Here is an 8,891-nt window from a genome sequence, read left to right as displayed (position 1 = left end):
CAGCTGTGCCGGAAAGCGGCAGCCTCCCCAGATGGGCGAGACCGATGGGACACCTGCTCTCCGCAGGCTGGCAGAGACTGAGGAGCAGAGAGGGAGGGGAGCACGAGGAAGTCCAGTTCCTTCTCCCCAGTGTCCCCAGCCATGCAAGTCATAATCCTGGAGAGAAGGTGTGAGTTGAGGGGCGAAGCGGGAGGATGTGGCTAGGCCTGAGCATCAGAATTTTTAAAGTCTCTTGGGTGATTGGATGTAGCCAGGGCAAGAACCTCTGGCCTAAACAGAAGTGAGCAAGTTGGAAGAAAAAAAGGATTACCTTGGCGATTCAGTGGTTGAGACTCCACACTTCCACTACAGGGGGCACAAGTTTGATCCCAGGTCAGGGAACTCAGATCTCACATGCCACAGGGTGCAGTCTAAAAAGAAGTGAGCAGGTGTTTTTTAAGGGCTCCTGTCTCCAGCCCCCTCCTCACCTGGCCTCCTCTCTACTCCACAGGCTTTGGGCTCCTTGCCTCCACCTGCTCTCCTCCCCTGTATCACCAATCCTGCCCCTCTCCCCCTCTATCACCAGTAACAGCTCAGTTGCATGTTTCTCTCTTGTTTCAACTAGGACTGAGTTTGTGTTTCGGTTTTGTGTTCTTCTTATTTTAAGAGAGATTTCCACCAGCGGAGTGGATGGAGGGGGGAATAAAAGACACTTTCTGCTATCTCAAAAACAAACCATGGGGCACAGCCCAGTTGAATGACTTCTTTTACCAAGAGTTTTCTTACACTTTTTAGAAATGACTCAGAGAGATAACAAATGGGTCTATGTCTTTGAAAATATTTCTTGTTTTGAAAGGGAGTAACAGATAAAGGATCTGAGCATCTGCTGCCAAGAGTGGATGGCTTTTAGGTCACAAGTGGTGGAGGTGGGTGGTACCCAGACTGCAGGCCTCGGTGTAGTGGAGAGGGGAGTACAGCCAGACTCTCTCCTTATGAAGCCTCTTTAAATGATATGATATAGTTCCGTTTATTATGGCGACTTCCCCCAATAACCCCTTTAATCAGCACCACACAACAGAATCATTCATCTTCCCTTACGTGAGCAGGGAGTCTAGTTTTGGGCACTCACCAGCAGCTGCACAATTTTGGCCTAAGCCTCACTTTTAACATCTCTGAAATAGACATACTTTTATGTGTGCCATATGCCTCTAAGAGTAAACATGAGGTACCGATTTGATCACATATGATGAGTTAAAAGGCATTTATCAGAGGTGTTACCATTATAATTCACCCAATCCTTTTTCCTCCAAGTCCAGGGGGAAGTCTCAACTGGGTGGCAGCCTTGCACAGGACATATCCTTCTGCATGACCTAAATAAATAAATTAAAAGTTTCATTCTGCTTTCACATTCAAATAACAATTGCCAGGGGATCAGAAAAAGCAAAGTGCAAACATAAAATAGTCTATATTTTTAAGCAAGTTGTGCAGCTAAATTCATATACAATATCCTGGGAAGGAAGAATTTAGGGGATCATGCTAGATGGTGCTAGTGGTAATGAACCCGCTTACCGATGCAGGAGACATAAGAGACTAGGTTCCATCCCTGAGTCAGGAAGATCCCCTGGAGGAGGGCATGGCAATCTACTTTAGTATTCTTGCCTGTAGAGTCCCATGGACAGAGGAGCCTGGTGGGCTACAGTCCATGGGGTTGCAAAGAGTTGGACACACCTGAGGCACCTTGGCATGCACTCATGCACCACATTTAACTTAGAAATGAACTGGGGGCAAATCACACTGTAGCAGTCTGCTCCAGCTGCCATGACACAACACGGCAGACAGCAATAGAAATTATTTTCTCACAGTTCTGGAGGCTGAAGGCCCAAGGTCAAGGTCCAGCATGGTCAGGCTCTGGTGAGAGCACCCTTCCTGTCTTGCAGATGGCCACCTTCTGGCTGTGTGCTCACAAGATGGGGAGAGAGTTAGGGTATCTCTTCCTTTTCTTATAAAGACACCAGTTCTGTTTGGATTAGGGCCCCACCCTTGTGACCTCATTTAACCTGACTTCCTTAAAGGCCCTGTCTCTGAATATAGTCTTATTGAGGGTCAGAAATTCAACTCATGGATTCAGGGGGACACAATTCAGTTCCTCCTCTCACATGTGGGTTCTGTCTTCCTGAATGAGCAGTGATAGAAAAAGTGAGTGTCTGGGACTGTAGCCAGTGTCTAGTCTAGACCAGAAGTAGAAATAAACTGGAATTTCCAGAATTAAAACTGTGGATCATGGCCAAGCTGATCTCCCAGGCTTGGGGGAGCTTTCCAGACTCTGGGATATCAATATGAACTGCCTCCTGAAAGCCCTAATGTCTGCTCGCTGCTCATTAATGCTTTTGGAAATCAGCTGAACCCTTGTAAACATTTAACCGCTGTTCTGAAGCATAGCTGCCTTCACACTGATGATTCTGGAAGCATTTTCCTTTGATAACTCATTGGAGGAGGTTGATGGAAATACTACATTTCTGAATCTGAAACCGCAAGAAGATTTAAGTCTCTGCCTGTTGGCGTTGAGGTCAGAGGATCTGCCACCACGGAATTCAAAGTTCTTTGTGGTTTGACATAATAGCTACCTATTAAGTTTGCCTTCTGCTTGACCTGTGCAACTGCCATTTAGGAAAGGGAAAGCTGTCATCCATCATGTGTCTTTATAAAGAACTTCTTTAAACTTTATCTTATGAAACTGTTTTCATAATTATTTAGCTTTGCTCCATTTCCAGAGCCTGCACAAGATGTACAAAGAGAGAAAAAATGCAACCCTTTAGGATCAAGCCAAAAAAATCTTCCAAACTAACAAGAATAAAAGGGGTTGGTAATTTTTTTTTAAAAGAACGTAAATCATATCATGGGTATTCCCTGGTGGCTTAGATGGTAAAAAATCTGCCTGCAATGCGAGAAACCCAGGTTTGATCCCTGGGTCAGGAAGATACCCTGGAGAAGGAAATGGCAACCCACTCCAGTATTCTTGCCTAACATATCATGAAATAGGCCCAAAATAAAATCTACTTTATTAAAAAAAAAAAAAAAACAATAACAAAACTGCCAGATTTTGTTCTGGTGTTCCTTGAGTGATTCCTTCAGCATGCATCATCCAACATCATTATGTCCACACCCCTCTACAATGATATCTAATGCTCAGAATGCTGATCCCAAGGCCCAGTACATCCTGAGTCATAATTCATGATGAACTAATTTGCAGTGGAAAACTGAAAAGAGCACCGAAATATTTGGTTTCTTGGATAATTTGCTGACTTTTAAGTCATATAAAAGCTGTATCTTTATGCATATTTTTTAAAGTTCATTATGAAGTATACTGTCAAGGTAAGAGAATAGAACATATTTTGTGTAACAGTTTGTGCACTTGATTGATAATTCTAAAAACTGGGCAAAATATATAGGCTTTGTTTGTACTTTCGCCCAGGCCCTACAAAGGTTAGAGCAGACCTACCTTCCACAACATGCCACTCCAGACTCCTTCTATCTTTATGTTCTACCATCCTTAGCATGTCACTTTCGGCTTTGTGGATTCTGACCTCATGGTTCAAGGTGGCTGCTCCAGCTCCAGTTTCATGGCCACGTTCCAAGGAGGAAGATGAAAACAAAGAAGAAGAGGATAAGGCGGCAGTGTATCACAAAAACAAAGTATTTAGATTGCAAAGATAATTGTGGTTTCAGGCAGTGAATTTTAAATCATTAAATCTAGGTTGAAACACATCTTTATTAATCAAAATAGGAACCATTATTATCAACACATTTTTGTCAAGGAGAAATAAGTTTGCTTATTCCTGTAGTGTAAAGATCCATGCTTTGGGATTCAACGAACTGTTGGAAAGCATTTTCTGCATACTGCTGGTTGTGAAGGGTTTTCCTTGCAAAAAGTTGTTGAGATGTTTGAAGAAGTGGTAGTCAGTTAGTGAGAAGTAAGGTGAATATGGAAGATGAGGCAAAACTTCGTAGTCTAAATTGTTTAACTTTTAAAGTGGTGATTGTGCAATGTGCAGTCAGGTGTTCTCATGGAGAATTGAGCCCTTTCTGTTGACCGTTACTGCCTGCAGGCATTACAGTTTTCGGTACATCTAATTGATTTGTGAATTAGAATGAAGAGACATCACTTTGCTGACAAAGGTCCATCTAGGCAAAGCTGTGGTTTTTCCAGTAGTCATGAACAGATGTGAGACTTGGACCATAAAGAAGGCTGAGTGCCAAAGAATTGATGCTTTTGAACTGTGGTGCTGGAGAAGACTCTTGAGAGTCCCTTGGACTGCAAGGAGATCAAACCAGTCAATTCTAAAGGAAATTAACCCTGAATATTCATTGTAAGAACTGATGCTGAAGCTGAAGACCCCAATACTTTAGCCACCTGATGCCAAGAGCCAACTCATTGGAAAAGACCCTGATGCTGGGAAAGATTGAAGGCAGGAGGAGAAGGGGACAACTGAGTATGAGATGATTGGATGGCCTCATGGACTGGATGGACATGAATTTGAGCAAGCTCCAGAAGGTACTGAAGGACAAGGAAGCCTGGTGTGCTGCAGCCCGTGGGGTCACAAACAGTCGGACATGACTGAGTAACTGAACAACAACAAAAGCAACACTGATTTGCTGAGCATACTTCTCAGGTGTAATGGTCTCGCTGGGATTTAGAAAGCTGTAATGGATCAGACAGACAGCAGACCACCAAACAGTGACCATGACCTTTTTCTGGTGCAAGTTTGGCTTTGGGAAGTGCTTTGGAGTTTCTTCTCTGTCCAACCACTGAGCTGGTCATCACTGGTTTTCATATAAAATCCACTTTTCATTGCATATCACAATCCAATTGAGAAATGGTTCATTGTTGTGTAGAATAAGAGAAGAAGACACTTCAAAATGACATTTTAAAAAAAATTTGTGGTCAGCTCATGAGGCACCCACTTTTTCACCTTTCCAGTTTGCTTCAAATGGGGAACAACCCTAGAATGGTCAACACTGAGTTCTTTGACAAAGACTGGTGCGGGGAAAGGTGAAGGCAAAAGGAGAAGGGGAATACAGAGGATTAGATAAGGTTAGATAGCATCACTGACTCAATGGACATGAATTTGAGCAAACTCCAAGAGATAGTAAAGGACAGGGAAACCTGGCATGCTGCAGTCCATGGGGTCTCAAAGAGTCAGACACTACTGAGGGACTGAATAACAACAGCAATTGGAGAAAAGGAGATAATGGTTATTAAACAGGCAAGTACCAGTGTCTGCCACATGCAAGGGCCAAGAGCAATGACTCCTAGGGATGCCTGGTCCCAGGATTCATGAGTCACGTGAAGTTGCCTAATCACACCTGAGTGACTGTCCACACAAGATGCTACTGACAGGTCAAGGTTCTGATGGACCTGAACGTGGAACCTGGGGTAGAGCTGAGACCACAGACAAGGGGGCCATCAGGGAGCCCAGCGTGGAGCAGCTATGGAAGAAAGAGGCACATGGACCAATGCACAAGGTTTCCAAATTTGTTCTAGAAGGCCACCTGGCAACTCATCTCAAAAGCTTTGAGAAAATAGGAACTTGCACTTCTGAAGAGGCTGATTATAGCTCAGCTCAGATTATAGCTCCACCCAGGTCCTGGAGTTATTCTGAGAACAGGTGACTCAGACTGCCCATTTTTTTGAGCTCCCTCAGGACCACCTCTGGACATGAGTTTGAGCAAACTCTGGGGATTAGTGGAGGACAGGGGAGGCTCGCATGCTGCAGTCCATGGGCTTGCAAAGAGTCAGACACGACTTAGCGACCGAACAACAGGACCTCCTGTGCCTTTGTGCCTCCATCAGCCAGAGCTGGTTTGAGTGGCAGTCTCAGATCTTCCATGTGAAGGGCCTGAGGGGCAGCATTCTGGCAGACAGTGAGATGAAGAGACACAGCAAAGCTGCCAGGCAGGATTTGCACAGCAAGATGCTAGCATTTGCAGATTATTTTTTATTTAGGTTGCTGGGATGGTAGTGGGGGGATTAATGGTAAATTTCAAACACAATCACCGAATCTCAACCTATATTAAAAATGTTTATTTAAACTTTATCACATTTAAGGAAAGACATACTCTTCAGTGTTAGTCATGTCCTACTCTTTGGGACCTCATGGACTGTAGCCCACCAGACTCCTCTGTCCAAGGAATTTCCCAGGCAAGAATACTGGAGTGGGTTGCCATTCTCTTCTCCAGGGGATCTTCCCAACCCAGGGATCGAATCCGGGTCTCCTGCATTAGAAGGCAGATTCTTTATGGTCTGAGCCACCACGGAATGCCACACAAGAAGTTAAGTTCCAACTGAGAGTCCCAGGGATTGAACCTGGAGCCTCATGCTTAATTTACTCTAAATGAATTCCTTTAGGAAAAGTATAATTTATCAGCAAGTTTTAAAGCAATGTATTTTGTGACAAATGTAGATTCAAAGTTAAGTATGTATTGATGGCATCAAAAAAAGAACTGATTTTATAGATTATTTGGAAATTTTTGCATTTTTAAAACTAGGTTTTAATAACTGAGGTTTTTATTTATAGATAAATCACACTATTTTTCCTTCTAAATGACAAATGGGAAGGTTCCAGACTACCAGTTGAAAGCACCCTCAGCAAAAACACAACCTGGGTGTGCATAATCTTTATTCCTAAAAAATGACAAGCAAGATTGGACATCATTGTCCTATCAGATCAGATCAGTCGCTCAGTCGTGTCCGACTCTTTGTGACCCCATGAATCGCAGCACGCCAGGCCTCCCTGTCCATCACCAACTCCCGGAGTTCACTCAGACTCACGTCCATCAAGTCAGTGATGCCATCCAGCCATCTCATCCTCTGTCATCCCCTTCTCCTCCTGCCCCCAATCCCTCCCAGCATCAGAGTTTTTTCCAATGAGTCAACTCTTCCCATGAGGTGGCCAAAGTTTCAGCTTCAGCATTATTCCTTCCAAAGAAATCCCAGGGCTGATCTCCTTCAGAATGGACTGGTTGGATCTCCTTGCAGTCCAAGGGACTCTCAAGAGTCTTCTCCAACACCACAGTTCAAAAGCATCAATTCTTTGGCTCTCAGCCTTCTTCACAGTCCAACTCTCACATCCATACATGACCACAGGAAAAACCATAGCCTTGACTAGACGAACCTTTGTTGGCAAAGTAACGTCTCTGCTTTTGAATATGCTATCTAGGTTGGTCATAACTTTCCATCCAAGTAGTAAGCGTCTTTTAATTTCATGGCTGCAGTCACCATCTGCAGTGATTTTGGAGCCCCCAAAAATAAAGTCTGACACTGTTTCCACTGTTTCCCCATCTATTTGCCATGAAGTGATGGGACCAGATGCCATAATCTTCGTTTTCTGAATGTTGAGCTTTAAACCAGGTTTTTCACTCCCCTCTTTCACTTTCATCAAGAGGCTTTTGAGTTCCTCTTTACTTTCTGCCATAAGCGTGGTGTCATCTGCATATCTGAGGTTATTGATATTTCTCCTGCCAATCTTGATTCCAGCTTGTGTTTCTTCCAGTCCAGCGTTTCTCATGATGTACTCTGCATAGAAGTTAAATAAACAGGGTGACAATATACAGCCTTGACGAACTCCTTTTCCTATTTGGAACCAGTCTGTTGTTGCATGTCCAGTTCTAACTGTTGCTTCCTGACCTGCATACAAATTTCTCAAGAGGCAGATCAGGTGTTTTGGTATTCCCATCTCTTTCAGAATTTTCCAGTTTATTGTGATCCACACAGTCAAAGGCTTTGGCATAGTCAAGAAAGCAGAAATAGATGTTTTTCTGGAACTCTCTTGCTTTTTCCATGATCCAGCGGATGTTGGCAATTTGATACTTTTAGCTTTTAATTTTGGAAAATTTTAATTTGGATCTGATGAAAACAACTAAGAAAGCTGGGAAACCATATTATAGCCAATTTGTGGAAATGTTATCATTCTGGTGGTGCAGCGGTGAAGGATCCACCTGCCAGTGCAGGGGACACAAGAGAGGTAGGTTCACTCCCTGAGTCGGGAAGATCCTCTGGAGAAGGGCATGGCTACCCACTCCTGCATTCTTGCCTGGAAAATTGCATGGACAGAAGAGGCTGGCAGGCTACAGTCCATGGCGTCGCAAAGAGTCAGCCCCAGCTGAGCGCACACATGCACATACACACACATCTTGCCATTTAGCCTTTATTTCTCATCATCAGTGTTTCTTAAGCTTTCTTTAATCCAAGAGGCATTATGGTTAGAAATTTAAAAATGGGGACGTCCTTGATGGTCCAGTGGCTAGGAGCTTCCCCTGTGAGGGCACGTGTTCTCTCCTTGCTCGGGAACTAAGACCCTGCATGCCATGTGGCACAGCCAAAAAATAAAGTAGAATAAAATCTGTTCTAAAAAAAGAAATTTAAAAATGAAAATGATTTCTGTGTACCAGACTGAGGGCCCAAGGTGTTGATACAACTCAAGGCTCAGAGAAAACCAACCAAAGATTAAGTTTAGTCATTGTTCTACTTTAAAAAATAGAAATTGGAAGCATGTCACTGCTGTCTTTAAGGCTGTAAACCTTTGGGTCTACCACGACAAACTTCACTTCCTCCCAAATCTCTTGCTGATATCTCAGATTCTTGAGCTCAGGGCCCATCTTTCCAGTCCACTGACTGCTCCTCTGTCTAACTCTGCTCAGATGTCCTGTAATTTCTGTGACCAGAGAAGACATTCAGCCATGCTGTCCCTCGGCCAAGATGAACTAAGCCTGCGCCCCCAGAGAGCTGGTAAGACAGCAGCTGTAGAAACATACAGTTCTGGGTTTCAACATGCAAACGACCACATTTCCTTGACCCCGGGTGTCCTCGGAAACATTCCCCACCAATGAGTACAAATTCTGCTCTTGGAATGTGG

The 8,891-nt window shown here is 43.8% G+C and overlaps 1 long non-coding RNA gene across 1 annotated transcript; it reads right to left on the bottom strand.

The window, feature by feature from the left end:
- Positions 1-208: 208 nt before the first annotated feature.
- Positions 209-4,141, bottom strand: LOC138991190 (uncharacterized). Its single transcript, XR_011467148.1, has 3 exons — positions 3,479-4,141; positions 1,258-1,349; positions 209-410 (listed from the first exon to the last, which is right to left on the bottom strand). It is a non-coding gene; the product is annotated as an uncharacterized lncRNA (long non-coding RNA).
- Positions 4,142-8,891: the final 4,750 nt, after the last annotated feature.

This window comes from Bos mutus, chromosome 16 (genome assembly GCF_027580195.1).
Source record: "Bos mutus isolate GX-2022 chromosome 16, NWIPB_WYAK_1.1, whole genome shotgun sequence".
NCBI lineage: Eukaryota > Metazoa > Chordata > Mammalia > Artiodactyla > Bovidae > Bos > Bos mutus.
Note: the sequence above shows the minus strand (reverse complement) of the source record. Positions and strands in the feature narration are given on the sequence as shown.